Raw genomic sequence first — 22,453 nt, 5'->3', positions numbered from 1 at the left:
CTACCATACAACCATTCGAAAAACATGGCATGTCGTTGTGTGGGTCATTGATAGTCGCCTAGAGGGGGGTGAATAGGGCGAAATTGAAATTTACAAATATAAACACAACTACAAGCCGGGTTAGCGTTAGAAATATAAACGAGTCCACGAGAGAGGGTGAAAAACAAATCACAACCAAATGGAGAGTGTGACACGGGATTTGTTTTACCGAGGTTCGGTTCTCGCAAACCTACTCCCCGTTGAGGAGACCACAAAGGCCGGGTCTCTTTCAACCCTTCCCTCTCTCAAACGATCCCACGGATCGAGTGAGCTTTCTCTTCTTAATCACTTGGAACACAAAGTTCCCACAAGGACCACTACAAGTTTGGTGTCTCTTGCCTCAATTACAAGTGAGTTTGATCGCAATGAAAGAATCAAGAAAGAAGAAAGCAATCCAAGCGCAAGAGCTCGAAAGAACACAAGCAAATCTCTCTCACTAGTCACTAGAGCGTTGTGTGGAATTTGGAGAGGATTTGATCTCTTTGGTGTCTAGAATTGAATGCTAGAGCTCTTGTAAGTAGTTGGGAAGTGGAAAACTTGGATGCAATAAATGGTGGGGTGGTTGGGGGTATTTATAGCCCCAACCACCAAACTTGACCGTTGGTGGAGGCTGTCTGTTCGATGGCGCACCGGACAGTCCGGTGCACACCGGACATGTCCGGTGCCCCAGCCACGTCACCAGTGTCGTTGGAATCTGACCGTTGGAGTTCTGACTTCTGGGCCCGCCTCGATGTCCGGTGGCGCACCGGACATGAACTGTTCAGTGTCCGGTGCGCCGGTATGGGCGCGCCTGCCTTCTGCGCGCGCTGCGCGCGCATTTAATGCGTTGCAGGTAGCCGTTGGCGCGAAGTAGCCGTTGCTCCGAGGATGCACCGGACAGTCCGGTGCACACCGAACATGTCCGGTGAATTATAGCGGAGCAGCCTTCGAGAAATCCCGAGGCTGGCGAGTTCTGGAGCAGCGTCTTCGTTGGAGCACCGGACACTGTCCGGTGTACACCGGACAGTCCGGTGAATTATAGCGCGTCGGTTCTGGATTTTCCCGAAGGTGACGAGTTGGAGTTGGAGTCCTCTGGTGCACCGGACACTGTCCGGTGGCACACCGGACAGTCCGGTGCGCCAGACCAGAGGAGCCTTCGGTTGCTCCTTTGCTCTTTTGTTGAACTCAATACTTGGTCTTTTTATTGGCTAAGTGTGAACCTTTTGCACCTGTATAACTTATACACTAGAATAAACTAGTTAGTCCAAAGATTTGTATTGGGCAATTCAACCACCAAAATTATATAGGAACTAGGTGTAAGCCTAATTCCCTTTCAATCTCCCCCTTTTTGGTGATTGATGCCAACACAAACCAAAGCAAATATAGAAGTGCATAATTGAACTAGTTTGCATAATATAAGTGCAAAGGTTGCTTGGAATTGAGCCAATATAAATACTTACAAGATATGCATGGATTGTTTCTTCATTTTGGACCACGCTTGCACCACATGTTTTGTTTTTGCAAAATCTTTTGTAAATTTTTTTTAAGTTCTTTTGCAAATAGTCAAAGGTAAATGAATAAGAGTTTGCAAAGCATTTTCAAGTTTTGAAATTTTCTCCCCCTGTTTCAAATGCTTTTCCTTTGACCAAACAAAACTCCCCCTAAATGAAATCCTCCTCTTAGTGTTCAAGAGGGTTTTGATGAATTAATTTGGAAATACTACTTTCTCCCCATTTTTGAACATATTAAGATACCAAATTGACAATTGAATATTTTAAAATTAGGTGATGGTGCGGTCCTTTTGCTTTGGGCTAATACTTTCTCCCCCTTTGGCATGAATCGCCAAAAACGGAGTCATTAGAGCCCTTTAAATTACTTTCTCCTCCTTTGGTCATAAATAAAAGAGTGAAGATTAAACCAAAGTAGGAGTTCTTTTGCTTTGCTCTCTCCCCCAAAGATAGAGAGCGGTTCGGAGTGACGACGAAGGATGAGTTACGGAGTGGAAGCCTTTGTCTTCGTCGAAGACTCCAATTCCCTTTCAATACACCTATGACTTGGTTTGAAATAGACTTGACAACACATTAGTCATAGCATATAAGAGACATGATCAAAGGTATTTTTATGAGCTATGTGTGCAAGTTAGCAAAGGAAATTTCTAGAATCAAGAATATTGAGCTCATGCCTAAGTTTGGTAAAAGTTTGTTCATCAAGTGGCTTGGTAAAGATATCGGCTAATTGATCTTTAGTATTAATGTATGCAATCTCGATATCTCCCTTTTGTTGGTGATCCCTAAGAAAATGATACCGAATGACTATGTGCTTAGTGCGGCTATGCTCGACGGGATTGTCGGCCATTTTGATTGCACTCTCATTATCACATAGCAAAGGGACTTTGGTTAATTTGTAACCGTAGTCCCGCAGGGTTTGCCTCATCCAAAGCAATTGCGCGCAACAATGACCTGTGGCAATGTACTCGGCTTCGGCGGTTGAAAGAGCGACCGAATTTTGCTTCTTTGAAGCCCAAGACACCAAGGATCTTCCCAAGAACTGGCAAGTCCCCGATGTGCTCTTTCTATTAATCTTACACCCCGCCCAATCGGCATCTGAATAACCAATTAAATCAAAAGTGGATCCCCGAGGGTACCAAAGCCCAAACTTAGGAGTATAAGCCAAATATCTCAAGATTCGTTTTACGGCCGTAAGGTGGGATTCCTTAGGGTCGGATTGGAACCTTGCACACATGCAAACGGAAAGCATAATATCTGGTCGAGATGCACATAAATAGAGTAAAGAACCTATCATCGACCGGTATACCTTTTGATCCATGGACTTACCTCCCGTGTCGAGGTCGAGATGCCCATTAGTTCCCATGGGTGTCTTGATGGGCTTGGCATCCTTCATTCCAAACTTGTTTAGAATGTCTTGAGTATACTTTGTTTGGCTAATGAAGGAGCCCTCTTGGAGTTGCTTCACTTGAAATCCTAAGAAGTACTTCAACTCCCCCATCATAGACATCTCGAACTTTTGTGTCATGATCCTACTGAACTCTTCACATGTAGATTCGTTAGTAGACCCAAATATAATATCATCAACATAAATTTCGCATACAAACAAATCATTCTCAAGTGTTTTGGTAAATAGCATAGGATCGGCCTTTCCGACTTTGAAGCCATTAGCAATAAGGAAATCTCTAAGGCATTCATACCATGCTCTTGGGGCTTGCTTGAGCCCATAAAGCGCCTTAGAGAGCTTATAGACATGGTTAGGGTACTCACTATCTTCAAAGCCGGGAGGTTGCTCAACATAGACCTCCTCCTTGATTGGTCCGTTGAGGAAGGCACTCTTCACGTCCATTTGATAAAGCTTGAAGCCATGGTAAGTAGCATAGGCCAATAATATACGAATTGACTCAAGCCTAGCTACGGGTGCATAGGTTTCACCAAAATCCAAACCTTCGACTTGTGAATACCCTTTGGCCACGAGTCGAGCTTTGTTCCTTGTCACCACACCATGCTCGTCTTGCTTGTTGCGGAAGACCCACTTGGTTCCTACAACATTTTGGTTAGGACGTGGAACTAAATGTCATACCTCGTTCCTCGTGAAATTGTTGAGCTCCTCTTGCATTGCCATCACCCAATCCGAATCTTGGAGCGCTTCCTCTACCCTGTGTGGCTCAATAGAGGAAACAAAAGAGTAATGCTCACAAAAATGTGCAACACGAGACCGAGTAGTTACCCCCTTATGAATATCGCCGAGGATGGTGTCGACGGGGTGATCTCGTTGTATTGCTTGGTGGACTCTTGGGTGTGGCGGCCTTGGTTCTTGCTCATCCTCCTTTTCTTGATCATTTGCATCTCCCCCTTGATCATTGCCATCATCTTGAGGTGGCTCATTTGCTTGATCCTCTCCTTCATCAACTTGAGCCTCGTCCTCATTTTGGGTTGGTGGAGATGCTTGCCTGGAGGAGGATGGTTGATCTTGTGCTTTTGGAGGCTCTTCAGATTCCTTAGGACACACATCCCCAATGGACATGTTCCTTAGCGCTATGCACGGAGCCTCTTCATCACCTATCTCATCAAGATCAACTTGCTCTTCTTGAGAGCCGTTAGTTTCATCAAACACAACGTCACATGAGACTTCAACTAGTCCAATGGACTTGTTAAAGACCCTATATGCCCTTGTGTTTGAGTCATAACCAAGTAAAAAGCCTTCTACAGTCTTAGGAGCAAATTTAGATTTTCTACCTCTTTTAACAAGAATAAAGCATTTGCTACCAAAGACTCTAAAATATGAAATGTTGGGCTTTTTACCGGTTAGGAGTTCATAGGATGTCTTCTTGAGGATTCGGTGTAGATATAACCGGTTGATGGCGTAGCAGGCGGTGTTGACCGCCTCGGCCCAAAACCGATCCGAAGTCTTGTACTCATCAAGCATGGTCCTTGCCATGTCCAATAGAGTTCGATTCTTCCTCTCCACTACACCATTTTGTTGAGGTGTGTAGGGAGAAGAGAACTCATGCTTGATGCCCTCCTCCTCAAGGAAACCTTCGATTTGAAAGTTCTTGAACTCCGTCCCGTTGTCGCTTCTTATTCTCTTGATCCTTAAGCCGAACTCATTTTGAGCCCGTCTCAAGAATCCCTTTAAGGTTTCTTGGGTTTGAGATTTTTCCTGTAAAAAGAATACCCAAGTGAAGCGAGAATAATCATCCACAATAACTAGACAGTACTTACTCCTGCCGATGCTTATGTAAGCAATCGGGCCGAATAGATCCATGTGTAGGAGCTCCAGTGGCCTGTCGGTCGTCATGATGTTTTTGTGTGGATGATGGGCTCCAACTTGCTTCCCTGCCTGGCATGCGCTACAAATCCTGTCTTTCTCAAAATGAACATTTATTAATCCTAAAATGTGTTCTCCTTTTAGAAGCTTATGAAGATTCTTCATCCCAACATGGGCTAGTCGACGGTGCCAGAGCCAACCCATGTTAGTCTTAGCAATTAAGAAAGTGTCAAGTTCAGCTCTATCAAAATCTACCAAGTATAGCTGACCTTCTAACACTCCCTTAAATGCTATTGAATCATCACTTCTTCTAAAGACAGTGACACCTACATCAGTGAATAGACAGTTGTAGCCCATTTGACATAATTGGGAAACAGAAAGCAAGTTGTAATCTAATGAATCAACAAGAAAAACATTGGAAATGGAATGGTCGGGTGAAATAGCAATTTTACCCAATCCTTTGACCAAACCTTGATTTCCATCCCCGAATGTGATAGCTCGTTGGGGATCTTGGTTTTTCTCATATGAGGAGAACATCTTCTTCTCCCCTGTCATGTGGTTTGTGCACCCGCTATCGAGTATCCAACTTGAGCCCCCGGATGCATAAACCTACAAAACAATTTTAGCTCTTGACTTTAGGTACCCAAACGGTTTTGGGTCCTTTGGCATTAGAAACAAGAACTTTGGGTACCCAAACACAAGTCTTGGAACCCTTGTGTTTGCCCCCAACAAACTTGGCAACTACCTTGCCAGATTTGTTAGTAAGCACATAAGATGCATCAAAAGTTTTGAATGAAATGTCATGCTTATTTGATGCATTAGGAGTTTTCCTTTTAGGCAACTTAGCACGGGTTGGTTGCCTAGAACTAGATGTCTCACCCTTATACATAAAAGCATGGTTAGGGCCAGAGTGAGACTTCCTAGAATCAGTTCTCCTAATTTTGCTCTCGGGATAACCGGAAGGGTACAAAATGTAACCCTCGTTATCCTGAGGCATGGGAGCCTTGCCCTTAACAAAGTTAGACAAATTTCTAGGAGAGGCATTAAGTTTGACATTGTCTCCCCTTTGGTAGCCAATGCCATCCTTGATGCCAGGGTGTCTCCCATTATAGAGCATACTTCTAGCAAATTTAAACTTTTCATTTTCTAAGTTATGCTCGGCAATTTTAGCATCTAACATTGCTATATGATCATTTTGTTGTTTAATTAAAGCCATGTGATCATGAATAGCATTGATATCAACATCTCTACATCTAGTACAAATAGAAGTGTGCTCAACGGTAGATGTAGATGGTTTGAAAGAATTAAGTTCAACGATCTTAGCACGCAAAATATCATTGTTATCCCTAAGATTGGAAATTGTAATATTGCAAACATCAAGATCTTTAGCCTTAGCCATCAAATTTTCATTTTCTACTCTAAGGCTAGCAAGAGAATCATTCAATTCCTTAATCTTAGCAAGCAAATCATCATTATCATTTCTAAGATTGGGAATTGAAGCATCACAAACATGAGAATCAACCTTAGCAATTAATCTAGCATTTTCATTTCTAAGGTTGTCAATAGTCTCACGGCAGGTGCTTAGCTCACTAGACAATTTTTCACATTTTTCAACTTGTAGAGCATAAGCATTTTTGACCTTAACATGCTTTTTGTTTTCCTTAATAAGGAAGTCCTCTTGGGAGTCCAAGAGATCATCCTTCTCATGGATGGCACTAATTAATTCATTTAATTTTTCTTTTTGTTGCATGTTTAGGTCGGCAAAAAGGGTTCGCAAATTATTTTCCTCATCACTATCATTATCATCACTAGAGGATTCATATTTAGTGGAGGATTTAGATATAACCTTCTTCCTTTTGCCGTCCTTTGCCATGAGGCACTTGTGGCCGACGTTGGGGAAGAGGAGTCCCTTGGTGACGGCGATGTTGGCGGCGTCCTCGTCGGAGGAGGACTCGGTGGAGCTCTCGTCGGAGTCCCACTCCCGGCAAACATGGGCATCGCCGCCCTTCTTCTTGTAGTACTTCTTCTTTTCTCTCCTCTTTCCCTTCTTGTCGTCGCCCCTGTCACTGTCACTAGACATAGGACATTTTGCAATAAAATACCGGGCTTACCACATTTGTAGCACACTTTCTTGGAGCGGGGTTTGTAGTCCTTCCCCCTCCGTTGCTTGAGGATTTGGCGAAAGCTTTTGATGATTAAAGCCATCTCCTCATTGTCGAGCTTGGAGGCGTCAATTGGTTGTCTACTCGGTGTAGACTCCTCCTTCTTCTCCTCCGTCGCCTTGAAGGCCACCGGTTGTGCCTCGGACGTGGAGGGTTCATCAAGCTCGTTGATCTTCTTTGAGCCTTTAATCATACATTCAAAGCTCACAAAATTCCCGATAACTTCCTCGGGGGTCATTAGTGGGTATCTAGGATTACCACGAATTAATTGAACTTGAGTGGGGTTAAGGAAAATGAGAGATCTTAGAATAACCTTAACCACCTCGTGGTCGTCCCACTTCTTACTCTCGAGGTTGCGCACTTGGTTCACCAAGGTTTTGAGCCGATTGTACATATCTTGTGGCTCTTCCCCTTGGCGAAGACGAAAACGACCGAGCTCCCCCTCGATCGTTTCCCGCTTTGTGATCTTGGTGAGTTCATCACCCTCGTGCGCGGTCTTGAGTAGGTCCCAAATCTCCTTTGCATTCTTCAACCCTTGCACCTTGTTGTATTCCTCCTTGCTTAGAGAGGCGAGGAGTATGGTTGTAGCTTGAGAGTTGAAGTGCTCGATTTGGGCCACCTCGTCCGTATCATAATCCTCATCCCCTATGGATGGTACCTGTGCTCCAAACTCAACAACATTCCATATACTTTTGTGGAGTGAGGTTAGATGAAATTTCATTAAATCACTCCACCTAGCATAATCTTCGCCATCAAAAGTTGGCGGTTTGCCTAATGGAACGGAAAGTAATGGAGTATGTCTAGGTGTACGAGGATAGTGTAAGGGGATCTTACTAAACTTCTTGCGCTCTTGACGCTTAGAAGTTACGGACGGCGCATCGGAGTCGGAGGTTGATGTTGATGAAGTGTCGGTCTCGTAGTAGACCACCTTCCTCATCCTCTTGTGCTTGTCGCCTTTCCGATGCGACTTGTGAGAAGAAGATTTCTCCTTCTTCTCCTTGTGGTGTGAAGAAGATGATCTTTTCTCCTTCCGTTTGGAGGAGTTCTTCTTCTTCCCCTTCCTCTTGGTGCGGGACTCTTCCGATGAAGTGCTCCCGTGGCTCGTAGCGGGCTTGTCGCCGGTCTCCATCTCCCTCTTGGTGTGATCTCCCGACATCACTTCGAGCGGTTAGGCTCTAATGAAGCACCGGGCTCTGATACCAATTGATAGTCGCCTAGAGGGGGGGTGAATAGGGCGAAACTGAAATTTACAAATATAAACACAACTACAAGCCAGGTTAGCGTTAGAAATATAAACGAGTCCACGAGAGAGGGTGAAAAACAAATCGCAACCAAATGGAGAGTGTGACACGGGATTTGTTTTACCGAGGTTCGGTTCTCTCAAACCTACTCCCCGTTGAGGAGGCCACAAAGGTCGGGTCTCTTTCAACCCTTCCCTCTCTCAAACGATCCCACGGATCGAGTGAGCTTTCTCTTCTTAATCACTTGGAACACAAAGTTCCCACAAGGAGCACTACAAGTTTGGTGTCTCTTGCCTCAATTACAAGTGAGTTTGATCGCAATGAAAGAATCAAGAAAGAAGAAAGCAATCCAAGCGCAAGAGCTCGAAAGAACACAAGCAAATCTCTCTCACTAGTCACTAGAGCGTTGTGTGGAATTTGGAGAGGATTTGATCTCTTTGGTGTGTCTAGAATTGAATGCTAGAGCTCTTGTAAGTAGTTGGGAAGTGGAAAACTTGGATGCAATAATGGTGGGGTGGTTGGGGTATTTATAGCCCCAACCACCAAACTTGACCGTTGGTGGAGGCTGTCTGTTCGATGGCGCACCGGGCAGTCCGGTGCACACCGGACATGTCCGGTGCCCCAGCCACGTCACCAGTGCCGTTGGAATCTGACCGTTGGAGTTCTGACTTCTGGGCCCGCCTCGATGTCCGGTGGCGCACCGGACATGAACTGTTCAGTGTCCGGTGCGCCGGTATGGGCGCGCCTGCCTTCTGCGCGCGCTGCGCGCGCATTTAATGCGTTGCAGGTAGCCGTTGGCGCGAAGTAGCCGTTGCTCCGAGGATGCACCGGATAGTCCGGTGCACACCGGACATGTCCGGTGAATTATAGCGGAGCAGCCTTCGAGAAATCCCGAGGCTGGCGAGTTCCGGAGCAGCGTCTTCGTTGGAGCACCGGACACTGTCCGGTGTACACCGGACAGTCCGGTGAATTATAGCGCGTCGGTTCTGGATTTTCCCGAAGGTGACGAGTTGGAGTTGGAGTCCTCTGGTGCACCGGACACTGTCCGGTGGCACACCGGACAGTCCGGTGCGCCAGACCAGAGGAGCCTTCGGTTGCTCCTTTGCTCTTTTGTTGAACTCAATACTTGGTCTTTTTATTGGCTAAGTGTGAACCTTTTGCACCTGTATAACTTATACACTAGAATAAACTAGTTAGTCCAAAGATTTATGTTGGGCAATTCAACCACCAAAATTATATAGGAACTAGGTGTAAGCCTAATTCCCTTTCAGTCATTTCGGACCATTATCAGAGAGAATATAACGAGAGTCAACAGCTGCACATGAGCCGCATGCATATGCTATTAATTAGTTATTAGCCCTTCAATTCTAAGATTACATGATATCAGAGTTTTAAATTCCTATGAGTTTGTACTAAGATAGTAATCAGATATTCGATTTGCCCAAGGCGGTCATCTTCGGGGTACTGGGTGCCCAAGTCGGTCATCTTCGGGCCGCTGCCCAAGATGGCCATGGGGAAGATCAAGAAGCACGAGCTGAGGGCCAGGGCCAAAGAGCTCGGCCCTGTGAAGAAGAGCAGGATGTGAGAGATCTGGGGGGCGACGACATAGCGTGTGATGCCATGGCAAGCCAACAACTCAGAATGTTGCTCCAAGTTGTGCATATAAAATTCCTGAGTTCTGAAGATGCCTAATAACTTGAGTGCTTTGCTTGTATCGTTCTGAAACCAGAAGTTCAGACCAGGTCTGATATATAAGTAAGAACTGTATCAGATTGTCCGGTTTGCAGGAAACAGATGCGGAGGTGACGACGTTTCTTGACAAGAATTAACGCCAACCGGCAACCGTCGCACGCGCGTGCAGAAGTCGGAATCCTGATGTTCTCTCCGTCTTCCTTGGCTTCTCCCCGTGTTGGAACAGGTCACACATAGGGGCTCAGGGCGCATCGTTTGGGTTTCGTCTCATGAAGGCGACCGATAGATCCTTCCCAATTTTCATGTTTGCAATTAGAGTGTCGTTTGGTTCACGAAATGTAACGTAAATGGTAATGATAATGATTCACACTCGAATATCAGCGGTAACAAATTTGAATAAACAGGTATCCATTTATAGTGTGATATCGATTACGGTTGGACTTAAACAAACATGATTTAACGTTATCGGTTACCCATTACGTTACCAATATGTGAACCAAATGGATGCTCAACGAGAGTTATGTCCGCGTGGTTCTTCAAACCTTGTTATAGCACCAGTAAGCGTGACGACCTGATCAAATGTCGGATTGTGTTTAGATTGGGTCATGGGTCGCTTGGCATGGCCCGCATCCGACCCGTGCATAGTGTTGGTTGGGTCGGGTTGGTCCGTGTCTCCTTGTTGGACACATCTGGTCAATATTTTTTTTGACTTTTAGTCGTTTTTGGTTTTTGGGTAAAAGATTATGGCTCATATTCGGCTTGTGGATTGTTGTGAGTCAAAAACTATGATCCGTACCTATCCGTCGTATTGGACGGGTTGAGTTGGATTGGGGTTTTTTGGGTAGGTCGTATCGAGTCAGTCGGGTAGGGTGGCCCATGTCTAGGTCTAGTTAAAACCCAAAACCTCCCAAACCATCGAGAGGTCCGGCAAAAAACGATAGTTCGAGCCAACACTAATTTGACAAGGACGTTTAGGGTGGTGTCATCCGTGTCATAATAAAACATCGACAACACGAACATGTAGCTCAAAAAACACATTCTACCATACAGTCATTCGAAAAAACATGACATGTCGTTGTGTGGGTCATTTCGGACCATTATCAGAGAGAATATAACGAGAGTCAACAGCTGCACATGAGCCGCATGCATATGCTATTAATTAGTTATTAGCCCTTCAATTCTAAGATTACATGATATCAGAGTTTTAAATTCCTATGAGTTTGTACTAAGATAGTAATCAGATATTCGATTTGCCTAAGTCGGTCATCTTCGGGGTACTGGGTGCCCAAGTCAGTCATCTTCGGGCCGCTGCCCAAGACGGCCATGGGGAAGATCAAGAAGCACGAGTTGAGGGCCAGGGCCAAAGAGCTCGGCCCTGTGAAGAAGAGCAGGATGTGAGAGATCTGGGGGGCGACGACATAGCATGTGATGCCATGGCAGGCCAACAACTCAGAATCTTGCTCCAAGTCGTGCATATAAAATTCCTGAGTTCTGAAGATGCCTAATAACTTGAGTGCTTTGCTTGTATTGTTCTGAAACCAGAAGTTTAGACCAGATCCGATATATAAGTAAGAACTGTATCAGATTATCCGGTTTGCAGGAAACAGATGCGGAGGTGACGACGTTTCTTGACAAGAATTAACGCCAACCGACAACCGTCGCACGCGCGTGCAGAAGTCAGAATCCTGATGTTCTCTCTGTCTTCCTTGGCTTCTCCCCGTGTTGGAACAGGTCACACACAGGGGCACAGGGCGCATCGTTTGGGTTTCGTCTCGTGAAGGCGACCGATAGATCCTTCCCAATTTTCATGTTTGCAATTAGAGTGCCGTTTGGTTCACGAAATGTAACGTAAATGGTAATGATAATGATTCACACTCGAATATCAGCGGTAACAAATTTGAATAAGCAGGTATCCATTTATAGTGTGATATCGATTACGGTTGGACTTAAACAAACATGATTTAACGTTATCGGTTACCCATTACGTTACCAATATGTGAACCAAACGGATGCTCAACGAGAGTTATGTCCGCGTGGTTCTTCAAACCTTGTTATAGCACCAGTAAGCGTGACGACCTGATCAAACGTCGGATTGTGTTTAGATTGGGTCATGGGTCGCTTGGCATGGCTCGCATCCGACTCGTGCATAGTGTTGGTTGGGTCGGGTTGGTACGTGTCTCCTTGTTGGACACATCTGGTCAATATTTTTTTGACTTTTAGTCGTTTTTGGTTTTTGGGTAAAAGATTATGGCTCATATTCGGCTTGTGGATTGTTGTGAGTCAAAAACTATGATCTGTACCTATCCGTCGTATTGGACGGGTTGAGTTGGATTGGGGTTTTTTGGGTAGGTCGTATCGAGTCAGTCGGGTAGGGTGGCCCATGTCTAGGTCTAGTTAAAACCCAAAACCTCCCAAACCACCGAGAGGTCCGGCAAAAAACGACAGTTCGAGCCAACACTAATTTGACAAGGACGTTTAGGGTGGTGTCATCCATGTCATAATAAAACATCGACAACACGAACATGTAGCTCAAAAAACACATTCTACCATACAGTCATTCGAAAAAACATGACATGTTGTGTGGGTCATTTCGGACCATTATCAGAGAGAATATAACGAGAGTCAACAGCTGCACATGAGCCGCATGCATATGCTATTAATTAGTTATTAGCCCTTCAATTCTAAGATTACATGATATCAGAGTTTTAAATTCCTATGAGTTTGTACTAAGATAGTAATCAGATATTCGATTTGAGTCAAGGCGTGCCTTTGGCGACTTAAGCACTTACAATACAAGGGATTTATTCTAGTTCGGTCGTCTAGGCCAGTAGTTTTTCCCATGTTAAGAATGTTGAGTCGAGTTCTTGCAATGAAAGTTGATATATATATGAGGAAAGTGTTATGCTACTTATGTCCAGATCCCCTCTATGAGAGCTTATACATTTGGAGTCGATGGGTATACAAACACATGACTTCTTCTAAGGTTTATCATCTGGTTTGGGTCTTATTAGCCTTGGCGGCGGCGTTGCTCATTTGCATTATAGTTGGAGCCCGACAAAGTACAACAACCCTCTAACATCACTACTTCAAAATGGCACTGACTATCAGGTGCTTCCTGCTAGATATGCCTTCTCATGGCTTCTCTAGTACTCCAGGCTATGCTCCTACCTATAGGGAGGCGCCATGTGGGTTTGGAACCCTTCACTACACATACTTGGGGGGAGTTCCTTGTTCTTAGGAGTCACTCCCTCAGCATGACTTTTATAAAAGGAAAATGGTTCAAGAGCCATTTAAAGTATGGTTCTAGTATTTGATGATCAACATAACTATTTGGGCTGACATTATATGCTAGTGTTCTTTAATATAGTTCAAATGATACATAAGTGGACTTGGACTAAGGCAAACATATGATCAGGATGATCAACACCTCAAGCAAAATATTAGAACAGATGTTAAAGACTTACATGTACATGCAACAGTCGAATACATGAAATAGAGCCAAGTCAGAGGTGAGGATCATGAGAAACAAAGTGAAGAGGGCTATGTAGGAGTCGGAATTGCACCCTAAGGGGTGTCAGACCTGGCATCAAACCATATGGTGCAACTGTCCAGGGTCAACATAAGGTCAGACCAACAATGGCATTGGTCACGCTCTAAGGAGCGTTATACCAAGGTGATATAGAGTGTCGTACCATCGAACGTAGAGTCTACCAGTAGACAAAGAGGTTCTAGAGAACAAAAAGGGGCTAAGAATATGCGCTAAGAAGGCACACCTGAAAGTCGCCTAGAGGGGGGGTGAATAGGGCGAAACTGAAATTTACAAATATAAACACAACTACGAGACGAGTTAGCGTTAGAAATAATAATCGAGTCCGCGAGAGAGGGTGCAAAACAAATCGCAAGCGAATAAGGAGTGTGACACGTGGATTTGTTTTACCGAGGTTCGGTTCTCATAAACCTACTCCCCGTTGAGGAGGCCACAAAGGCCGGGTCTCTTTCAACCCTTCCCTCTCTCAAACGGTCCCTCGGACCGAGTGAGCTTCTCTTCTCAAATCACTTGGGAAACAAACTTCCCGCAAGGACCACCACACAATTGGTGTCTCTTGCCTCAATTACAAGTGAGTGTTTGATCACAAGAAAGAATGCCAAAGAAAAGAAGCGATCCAAGCGCAAGAGCTCAAATGAACACTACAAATCACTCTCTCTAGTCACTAAGGCTTTGTGTTGAGTTGGGAGAGGATTTGATCCTTTTGGTGTGCTTTGCAATGAATGCTAGCTCTTGTATAGTGGTTGGAAGTTGGAAAACTTGGATGACTTGAATGTGGGGTGGTTGGGGGTATTTATAGCCCCAACCACCAAACTAGCCGTTTGGTGGAGGCTATCTATTCGATGGTGCACCGGACAGTCCGGTGTGCACCGGACAGTCCGGTGCGACAGCCACGTCACCAAAACCGTTGGGTTCCGACCGTTGGAGCTCTGACTTCGGGGCCCGCCTGGATGTCCGGTGGCGCACCGGGCATGTACTGTAGAGTGTCCGGTGCGCCAGCATGGGCGTGCCTGACCACTGCGCGCGCTGGCGCGCATTTATTGCGTCGCAGGTAGCCGTTGGCGCCGGAAGTAGTCGTTGCCCCGCTGTTACACCGGACAGTCCGGTGTACACCAGACATGTCCGGTGAATTATAGCGGAGCAGCTGAAATGAATTCCTGAGGCTGGCGAGTTTCGGAGGCCTCTCTTCCTTGGAGCACCGGACATGTCCGGTGTACAACGGACAGTCCGGTGAATTATAGCGGAGTTACCTCTAGAATTTCCCGAAGGTGACGAGTTTGAGTTTGGAGTCCTCTGGTGCACCGGACATGTCCGGTGGCACACCGGACAGTCCGGTGCGCCAGACCATAGGTGCCTTCGGTTGTCCCTTTGCTCTTTTGTCGAACCCAATACTTGGTCTTTTTATTGGCTAAGTGTGAACCTTTGGCACCTGTATAACTTGTACACTAGAGCAAACTAGTTAGTCCAATTATTTGTATTGGGCAATTCAACCACCAAAATTATTTAGGAACTAGGTGTAAGCCTAATTCCCTTTCAATCTCCCCCTTTTTGGTGATTGATGCCAACACAAACCAAAGCAAATATAAAAGTGCATAATTGAACTAGTTTGCATAATGTAAGTGCAAAGGTTGCTTGGAATTGAGCCAATAAATGTTACTTACTAGATATGCATGGATTGTTTCTTTATTATTAACATATTGGACCACGCATGCACCACAAGTTTTGTTTTTGCAAATTCTTTTGTAAATTCTTTTCAAAGTCATTTTGCAAGATAGTCAAAGGTAAATGAATAAGATTTTTGAAAAGCATTTTCAAGATTTGAAATTTTCTCTGTTTCAAATGCTTTTCCTTTGACTAAACAAAACTCCCCCTCAAATAAATTCTCCTCTTAGTGTTCAAGAGGGTTTTAAGACAACAATTTTGAAAATACTACTTGCTCCCCCTTTAGAACATAAAGATATACCAATTTGAAAATCATTAATTTTTAAAATTAGGGTGGTGGTGCGGTCCTTTTGCTTTGGGCTCATACTTTATCCCCCTTTGGCATGAATCGCCAAAAACGGAATCATTAGAGCCCATCTTCTAACTACTTTCTCCCCTTTGGCAAATAAAACATATAAGTGAAGAGTATACCAAAGATGGATAGTGAAGCGAAGCGACGGCGAAGGATGAGTAGTAGAGTGGAGTGGAAGCCTTTGTCTTCGCCGAAGACTTCAATTCCCTTTCAATATACCTATGACTTGGTTTGAAATACACTTGAAAACACATTAGTCATAGCATATATAAAAGAGATATGATCAAAGGTATACTTATGAGCTATGTGTGCAAATTAGCAAAAGAAGTTTCTAGAATCAAGAATATTGAGCTCATGCCTAAGTTTGGTAAAAGTTTGTTCATCAAGTGGCTTGGTAAAGATATCGGCTAATTGATCTTTAGTGTTAATGTAAGCAATCTCGATATCCCCCTTTTGTTGGTGATCCCTAAGAAAATGATACCGAATGGCTATGTGTTTAGTGCGGCTATGCTCAACAGGATTATCCGTCATGCGGATTGCACTCTCATTATCACATAGAAGAGGAACTTTGGTTAATTTGTAACCATAGTCCCGCAGAGTTTGCCTCATCCAAAGCAATTGCGCGCAACAATGGCCTGCAGCAATATACTCGGCTTCGGCGGTAGAAAGAGCGACCGAATTTTGCTTCTTTGAAGACCAAGACACCAAGGATCTTCCCAAGAACTGGCAAGTCCCCGATGTGCTCTTTCTATTAATCTTACACCCCGCCCAATCGGCATCCGAATAACCAATCAAATCAAATGTGGATCCCCGAGGGTACCAAAAGCCAAATATCTCAAGATTCGTTTTACGGCCGTAAGGTGTGATTCCTTAGGGTCGGCTTGGAATCTTGCACACATGCAAACGGAAAGCATAATGTCCGGTCGAGATGCACATAAATAAAGTAATGAACCAATCATTGACCGTTATATCTTTTGATCCACGGACTTACCTCCCGTGTCGAGGTCGAGATGCCCATTTGTTCCCATGGGTGTCTTGATGGGCTTGGCATCCTTCATTCCAAACTTGGTTAGAATGTCTTGAGTGTACTTCGTTTGGCTAATGAAGGTGCCCTCTTGGAGTTGCTTGACTTGAAATCCTAGAAAATACTTCAACTCCCCCATCATAGACATCTCGAATTTTTGTGTCATGATCCTACTAAATTCTTCACAAGTAGATTCGTTAGTAGACCCAAATATGATATCATCAACATAAATTTGGCATACAAACAAATCATTGGCAAGAGTTTTAGTGAATAAAGTAGGATCGGCTTTGCCGACTTTGAAGCCATTTGCAATAAGGAAATCTCTAAGGCATTCATACCATGCTCTTGGGGCTTGCTTGAGCCCATAAAGCGCCTTAGAGAGCCTATAGACATGGTTAGGGTACTCACTATCTTCAAAGCCGGGAGGTTGCTCAACATAGACCTCCTCCTTGATTGGTCCGTTGAGGAAGGCACTCTTCACGTCCATTTGGTAGAGCTTGAAGCCATGGTAAGTAGCATAGGCCAATAATATACGAATTGACTCAAGCCTAGCTACGGGTGCATAGGTTTCACCAAAATCCAAACCTTCGACTTGTGAATACCCCTTGGCCATGAGTCGAGCTTTGTTCCTTGTCACCACACCATGCTCATCTTGTTTGTTGCGGAAGACCCACTTGGTTCCAACAACATTTTGATTAGGACGTGGAACTAAATGCCATACCTCGTTCCTCGTGAAGTTGTTGAGCTCCTCTTGCATCGCCATCACCCAATCCGAATCTTGAAGTGCTTCCTCTACCCTGTGTGGCTCAATAGAGGAAACAAAAGAGTAGTGCTCACAAAAATGTGCAATACGAGATCGAGTGGTTACCCCCTTATGAATGTCGCCGAGGATGGTGTCGACAGGGTGATCTCGTTGGATTGCTTGGTGGACTCTTGGGTGTGGCGGCCTTGGCTCTTCATCCTCCTTGTCTTCATCATTTGCATCTCCCCCTTGATCATTACCGTCATCTTGAGATGGCTCATCTCTTTGATCAACTTGAGCTTCGTCCTCATTTTGAGTTGGTGGAGATGCTTGCGTGGAGGATGGTCGATCTTGTGCATGTGGAGGCTCTTCGGATTCCTTAGGGCACACATCCCCAATGGACATGTTCCTTAGCGCGATGCACGGAGCCTGTTCTTCACCTATCTCATAAAGATCAACTTGCTCTACTTGAGAGCCGTTAGTCTCATCAAACACAACGTCACAAGAAACTTCAACTAGTCCTGAGGACTTGTTAAAGACTCTATATGCTCTTGTGTTTGAATCATATCCTAGTAAAAAGCCTTCTACAGTTTTAGGAGCAAATTTAGATTTTCTACCTCTTTTAACAAGAATAAAGCATTTGCTACCAAAAACTCTAAAATATGAAATATTGGGCTTTTTACCGGTTAGGAGTTCATAGGATGTCTTCTTGAGGATTCGGTGTAGATATAACCGGTTGATGGCGTAGCAAGCGGTGTTGACCGCCTCCACCCAAAACCGATCCGGTGTCTTGTACTCATCAAGCATGGTTCTTGCCATGTCCAATAGAGTGCGATTCTTCCTCTCCACTACACCATTTTGTTGTGGGGTGTAGGGAGAAGAGAGCTCATGCTTGATGCCCTCCTCCTCAAGGAAGCCTTCAATTTGTGAGTTCTTGAACTCCGTCCCATTGTCGCTTCTAATTTTCTTGATCCTTAAGCCGAACTCATTTTGAGCCCATCTCAAGAATCCCTTTAAGGTTTCTTGGGTATGAGATTTTTCCTGCAAAAAGAACACCCAAGTGAAGCGCGAATAATCATCCACAATAACTAGACAGTACTTACTCCCGCCGATGCTTATGTAAGCGATCGGGCCGAATAAATCCATGTGTAGGAGCTCCAGTGGCCTGTCACTTGTCATGATGTTCTTGTGTGGATGATGAGTGCCAACTTGCTTCCCGGCTTGGCATGCGCTACAAATCCTGTCTTTCTCAAAATGAACATTTGTTAGTCCTAAAATGTGTTCTCCCTTTAGAAGCTTATGAAGATTCTTCATTCCAACATGGGCTAGTCGGCGGTGCCAGAGCCAACCCAAGTTAGTCTTAGCAATTAAGCAAGTATCGAGTTCAGCTCTATCAAAATCTACCAAGTATAGCTGACCCTCTAACACTCCCTTAAATGCTATTGAATCATCACTTCTTCTAAAGACAGTGACACCTACATCAGTAAATAGACAGTTGTAGCCCATTTGACATAATTGAGATACAGAAAGCAAATTGTAATCTAAAGAATCTACAAGAAAAACATTGGAAATAGTATGGTCAGGTGATATAGCAATTTTGCCCAATCCTTTGACCAAACCTTGATTTCCATCCCCGAATGTGATAGCTCGTTGAGGATCTTGGTTTTTCTCATATGAGGAGAACATCTTCTTCTCCCCTGTCATGTGGTTTGTGCACCCGCTGTCGAGTATCCAACTTGAGCCCCCGGATGCATAAACCTACAAAACAATTTTAGTTCTTGACTTTAGGTACCCAAACGGTTTTGGGTCCTTTGGCATTAGAAACAAGAACTTTGGGTACCCAAACACAAGTCTTGGAGCCCTTGTGTTTGCCCCCAATAAATTTGGCAACTACCTTGCCGGATTTGTTAGTCAAAACATAAGATGCATCAAAAGTTTTAAATGAAATATCATGACCATTTGATGCATTAGGAGTTTTCTTTCTAGGCAACTTGGCACGGGTTGGTTGCCTAGAGCTAGATGTCTCACCCTTATACATAAAAGCATGATTAGGGCCAGGGTGAGACTTCCTAGAATGAATTTACTTAATTTTGCCCTCGGGATAACCGACAGGGTACAAAATGTAACCCTCGTTATCCTGAGGCATGGCAGCCTTGCCCTTAACAAAGTTAGACAAATTTTTAGGAGGGGCATTAAGTTTGACATTGTCTCCCCTTTGGAAGCCAATGCCATCCTTGATGCCAGGGCGTCTCCCATTATAGAGCATACTTCTAGCAAATTTAAACTTTTCATTTTCTAAGTTATGCTCGGCAATTTTAGCATCTAATTTTGCTATATGATCATTTTGTTGTTTAATTACGACCATGTGATCATAAATAGCATTGATATCAACATCTCTACATCTATCACAAATAGACATATGCTCAACGGTAGATGTAGAGGGTTTGCAAGAATTAAGTTCAACAATCTTAGCATGTAATATATCATTTTTATCTCTAAGATCGGAAATTGTAACATTGCAAACATCAAAATCTTTAGCCTTAGCAATCAAGTTCTCATTCTCATTCCTAAGGCTAGCAAGAGAGATATTCAATTCATCAATCCTAGCAAGTAAATCATCATTATCATTTCTAAGATTGGAAATTGAAATATCACAAACATGAGAATCAACCTTAGCAATTAATCTAGCATTTTCATTTCTAAGGTTGTCAATAGTCTCATGGCATGTGCTTAGCTCACTAGATAATTTCTCACATTTCTACCTCAAGAGCATAAGCATTCTTAACCTTAACATGTTTCTTGTTTTCCTTAATTAGGAAGTCCTCTTGGGAGTCCAAAAGATCATCCTTTTCATGAATAGCACTAATCAATTCATTCAATTTTTCCTTTTGTTCCATGTTAAGGTTGGCAAAAAGGGTACGCAAATTATTTTCCTCATCACTAGCATTATCATCACTAGAGGATTCATATTTAGTGGAGGATTTAGATTTAACCTTCTTCTTTTTGCCGTCCTTTGCCATGAGGCACTTGTGGCCGACGTTGGGGAAGAGGAGTCCCTTGGTGACGGCGATGTTGGCGGCGTCCTCCTCGTCGGAGGAGGAGTCGGTGGAGCTCTCGTCGGAGTTCCACTCGCGGCACACGTGGGCATCGCCACCCCTCTTCTTGTGGTACCTCTTCTTTTCTCTCCTCTTGCCCTTCTTGTCGTTATCCCTGTCACTGTCACTTGATAGTGGACATTTAGCAATAAAGTGACCGGGCTTACCACACTTGTAGCAAACCTTCTTGGAACGGGATTTGTAGTCCTTCCCCTTCCGTTGCTTGAGGATTTGGCGAAAGCTTTTGATGATTAAAGCCATCTCCTCATTGTCGAGCTTGGAGGTGTCAATTGGTTGTCTACTCGGTGTTGACTCCTCCTTCTTCTCCTCCGTCGCCTTAAATGCCACGGGTTGTGCCTCGGACGTGGAGGGCTCATCAAGCTCGTTGATCTTCTTTGAGCCTTTAATCATACATTCAAAGCTCACAAAATTCCCGATTACTTCCTCGGGAGTCATTAGTGTATATCTAGGATTACCACGAATTAATTGAACTTGAGTAGGGTTAAGGAAAATGAGTGATCTCAAAATAACCTTAACCACCTCGTGGTCGTCCCACTTCTTGCTCCCGAGGTTGCGCACTTGGTTCACCAAGGTTTTGAGCCGGTTGTACATATCTTGTGGCTCCTCCCCTTGGCGAAGACGGAAGCGACCGAGCTCCCCCTCGATCGTTTCCCGCTTGGTGATCTTGGTGAGTTCATCACCCTCGTGCGCGGTCTTGAGTAGGTCCCAAATCTCCTTTGCTTTCTTCAACCCTTGCACCTTGTTGTATTCCTCCTTACTTAGAGAGGCGAGGAGTATGGTTGTAGCTTGAGAGTTGAAGTGCTCGATTTGGGCCACCTCGTCCGTATCATAGTCTTCATCCCCTATGGATGGTACCTGTGCTCCAAACTCAACAACATTCCATATACTTTTGTGGAGTGAGGTTAGATGAAATTTCATTAAATCACTCCACCTAGCATAATTTTCGCCATCAAAGGTTGGCGGTTTGCCTAATGGAACGGAAAGTAATGGAGTATGTCTAGGTGTACGAGGATAGTGTAAGGGGATCTTACTAAACTTCTTACGCTCTTGGCGCTTAGAAGTTACGGACGGCGCATCGGAGTCGGAGGTCGATGTTGATGAAGTGTCGGTCTCGTAGTAGACCACTTTCCTCATCCTCTTGTGCTTGTCGCCTTTCCGATGCGACTTGTGAGAAGAAGATTTCTCCTTCTTCTCCTTGTGGTGTGGAGAAGAAGATCTTTTCTCCTTCCGTTTGGAGGAGTCCTTCTTCTTCTCCTTCCTCTTGGTGCGGGACTCTTCCGATGAAGTGCTCCCTTGGCTCATAGTGGGCTTGTCGCCGGTCTCCATCTCCCTCTTGGTGTGATCTCCCGACATCACTTCGAGCGGTTAGGCTCTAATGAAGCACCGGGCTCTGATACCAATTGAAAGTCGCCTATAGGGGGGGTGAATAGGGCGAAACTGAAATTTACAAATATAAACACAACTACGAGATGGGTTAGCGTTAGAAATAATAATCGAGTCCGCGAGAGAGGGTGCAAAACAAATCGCAAGCGAATAAGGAGTGTGACACGTGGATTTGTTTTACCGAGGTTCGGTTCTCGCAAACCTACTCCCCGTTGAGGAGGCCACAAAGGCCGGGTCTCTTTCAACCCTTCCCTCTCTCAAACGGTCCCTCGGACCGAGTGAGCTTCTCTTCTCAAATCACTTGGGAAACAAACTTCCCGCAAGGACCACCACACAATTGGTGTCTCTTGCCTCAATTACAAGTGAGTGTTTGATCACAAGAAAGAATGCCAAAGAAAAGAAGCGATCCAAGCGCAAGAGCTCAAATGAACACTACAAATCACTCTCTCTAGTCACTAAGGCTTTGTGTTGAGTTGGGAGAGGATTTGATCCTTTTGGTGTGCTTTGCAATGAATGCTAGCTCTTGTATAGTGGTTGGAAGTTGGAAAACTTGGATGACTTGAATGTGGGGTGGTTGGGGGTATTTATAGCCCCAACCACCAAACTAGCCGTTTGGTGGAGGCTGTCTGTTCGATGGTGCACCGGACAGTCCGGTGTGCACCGGACAGTCTGGTGCGACAGCCACGTCACCAAAACCATTGGGTTCCGACCGTTGGAGCTCTGACTTCGGGGCCCGCC

This window comes from Zea mays, chromosome 9 (assembly GCF_902167145.1).
Source record: "Zea mays cultivar B73 chromosome 9, Zm-B73-REFERENCE-NAM-5.0, whole genome shotgun sequence".
Classification (NCBI taxonomy): Eukaryota; Viridiplantae; Streptophyta; class Magnoliopsida; order Poales; family Poaceae; genus Zea; species Zea mays.
This window is presented reverse-complemented; position numbering follows the sequence as displayed.